We start from the raw sequence: 3430 nt of genomic DNA, 5'->3' as shown, positions 1-3430 counted from the left end.
TTATTTATTTTTTAAACAAAGTGTAGTATTGTGAAAAGTGCTAGACATCAGAAGATCTTGCTTCCTGCAGACTGTAGTTGGAACTCCAACACACGTGAACCAGCTAATCAAGGTTTTTAAATTCACTTGAAAATTACAGCTAGGTGTCTCACAGCTCATCTCTGCAGAAAGAAAGATCTAAAGAAGCCAGATCGAGCACGCTTACTGAAATTCATCAAGCTCCGAGACCCCTGTTCACAGTCATTCTGTTCAACCAGAGCCAATCTGCTCTAGCAGACGGCTTTGCTACAGGAGAGGTCATCTTTTTCCAGAAATAATTTGTGGCAATTAGACTGACTCGCATGTTAAACCAGCTCCTACTCTAATTGAATTAAGACACCCATTGTCTCGGCTCACATCAGTCACTGGAATAATTCAAATTGCCACCCCTGGTACAGAGAAAAACAGAGCATAGGAAATTCAATTAAGCGTTAAACCAACATAGCACCAGCCAGACAGAGGCTCCTTCCATTTTCATGAATTATGTCCTTTGTGTTTGTCTCAGGCTATTTATGGTAATCTATTGTGAGGGAAAAAAAGACTGTGTAGGAATTTTCCCTCATATTTTATTAAAAGTATCTATTCTAAATATCTATTAGTATTTACTCCATGGTGACATTTAGACCAGAGGTTTTAATTTTATCTTCATAAAAGCAATGATCTCAAGAGGGTTTATCAGTTCTGCTGGTTTGCATGGCTGGCACAGGGTTTGTTTTTAAGGACCCAGGATGCCAATATGCAGGTAAGTAGTTCTAACATGTTATCATTTTAAATTTAGCACTGAAGCATCAAGCATGCAAACAATATTTATATAATTGTGTTTAATTTTCAATGCACTTAGTCAGTGGCACCATTTTCACAGTTCAACGGAATTTTTTCTGCATCACAATCAACACATTTTTCGTACTTTGCGGTTGTTAGTCTTCAAGGTGCAATTCTAGGATTTAATGAGAATGAAAAAGACACTGGAAGAAGTGAGGTGAGACGAGGTGAAATAATAATATGCAGCAAAGCTCTGAAAACAAATCAAGGAAGGATGTGTTTTCATGAATCCCTGGCTTCCTCCAGTGGTATACTAGCAATATTACAACTGAGAACAAGACATTGGCCGGGATCAGAGGATGAACCTTTTAAAGGATAGTTACCTAAAAAAAAAAAGACATTCTGACATCATTTACTCATCATCATGCCATTCCAGTGTATTGAGATTTTTTTTCACTACTTTAGAACACAAAAGAAGATATTAGAAGATGTGTGTCCATACAATGAATGTCATAGAGGTTCAAAAGTTTCAAGACGACACTAATCAAGATGTAGGATTATTCACAACAGTTTTTACATCAAGTTTCAAAGATTCAAGGTTTCAAATTATGATCCAGTCATTTTCTGGATTATCCAAAACTAGGCAGTATATACACGAGGGCTGTGTATCACCAGCAAAGTCACAATACCATACTGAATTTCACCAAGAATTTAGTAAAACAGCCGTTTATTAAACACTGCATACCATAGGGCCGTTGCTAACTATTGGCAGAACAGGCACTTGACCTCTGCATTATGAAGGGCCTCTATAACTGTACCACAGTACAATAGCCTATAGGTAATGGCATATGTTTCATGTTTACATTGTGCACTCCCCACCAGGTACAATATTCTGATTGTTTGCATCTTGTTTTTAAGCCCATAAATAATAATTTACTCGTTCTAATACATTTAGGCTATATTGTATTGTACTCATTCTAATATATTAAAATCATCTTAACATTGCTGGTAGGTTATCATTGCACAAATCAACACACTCTCTACGTTTAAAAAATAAAAATTAGAAGAGTTCTTCTAAACTAATGCGCTGTCTTCACTGTACCTCAAGCGCACACGTTTAGTCCGATCACACCGCGCGCACAGACATTCTTTTTCGCGTTTAGACAAACTTTGCCACAGCTTCACTGTTAATAGAGAAACGCGGCAAAACTGTGGTAATTCATACATACACAGCCACATACACAGCCTCTCTCTCTCTCTCTCATAAATGAACACTTGATAAATTACAATTTTCTGATAATAGAGTATTGAAGTGGAGATTGCTAAACTGCAAGCTTTCAGAAAACAAGCGCGTTTAAACAGTGGAGAGAGCGTGCGTACACAGGGTTGCCAGGTTGACAAAGATAAGTAATACACTTTGCAGATATTTCCGTATTGCGCAAGTGGGAAGATCTGTTTCGGGGATTACGTCTCTTTATATCAGGTAATCCCGGTTGTGTTCCTCTGCGGCCAGATTAAACCTTGTTGTAGCCTATATATTACGCTCTATTCATACTTTTTTAGAAACCTTTAACTTTTCTGCTCCGTTTTAAACGGTGTTCTTGTATTCAAATTAAGCGCGGTCCACTGCAGCGCATGTGCCGCGATATCGATACGTGTATCGTCGTCAGATCTCTGTGACGATACATCGGCGTATCGATGTATTGAACACAGCACTAATATACACTGTATAAACTGTATATATGTGTGTGTGTGTGTGTGTGTGTGTGTGTGTGTGTGTGTGTGTGTGTGTGTACCCCAGAATAAGCAAAAATAAAATACAGTACTACTGAAAAAATAAGTTAAGAAAAGTAAAGTTAATTAAAATGAACAAGATTTTAATATCTTTGTCTCTTATGCTCACCAAAGCTCTATTTATTTGATTAGAATATAGTAAAAACAGTGATTTTGTAAAATATTATTACAATTGAAAATAAGTATTTTCTATGTGAATGTATTCCTGTGATCAAAGCTGAATTTTCTGCATCATTACTTCAGTCTTCAATAAACTGTATATATATGTGTGTGTGTGTGTGTGTGTGTGTGTGTGTGTGTGTGTGTGTGTGTGTACCCCAGAATAAGCAAAAATAAAATACAGTACTACTGAAAAAATAAGTTAAGAAAAGTAAAGTTAATTAAAATGAACAAGATTTTAATATCTTTGTCTCTTATGCTCACCAAAGCTCTATTTATTTGATTAGAATATAGTAAAAACAGTGATTTTGTAAAATATTATTACAATTGAAAATAAGTATTTTCTATGTGAATGTATTCCTGTGATCAAAGCTGAATTTTCTGCATCATTACTTCAGTCTTCAATGTCACATGATCCTTCAGAAATCAATTTAAATCATGCTGATTTGATGCTCAAGAAACATTTCTGATTATTATAATGTTGAAAACAGTTGTGCTGCTTAATATTTTTTTGGAAACAGTGATACATTTTTTTTTTCAGGATTCTTAGCAAGTTCAAGAGAATATTTATTTGAAATGGAAAACATAACAAATGTCTCAACTGTCAGTTTTGATCATGCTGAATAAAAGTATTATTTAAAAAAAAAGTCTTACTGACCCCAACATTTTCAGACAG

General features: G+C 35.4%; 1 protein-coding gene across 1 annotated transcript in view; it reads left to right on the top strand.

Annotated features, from left to right (window-relative positions):
* The window catches only part of LOC107664154 (potassium voltage-gated channel subfamily G member 1-like), an 8078-nt gene that overhangs the window by 3288 nt on the left and 1360 nt on the right, over window positions 1–3430 (top strand). The gene's annotated exons all lie outside the window — the stretch shown is intronic.

The sequence above is a fragment of the Sinocyclocheilus anshuiensis genome, unplaced genomic scaffold (genome assembly GCF_001515605.1).
Source record: "Sinocyclocheilus anshuiensis isolate Anshui unplaced genomic scaffold, SAMN03320099.WGS_v1.1 scaffold67, whole genome shotgun sequence".
In the NCBI taxonomy this organism is placed as follows: Eukaryota; Metazoa; Chordata; class Actinopteri; order Cypriniformes; family Cyprinidae; genus Sinocyclocheilus; species Sinocyclocheilus anshuiensis.
This window is presented reverse-complemented; position numbering and strand designations above follow the sequence as displayed.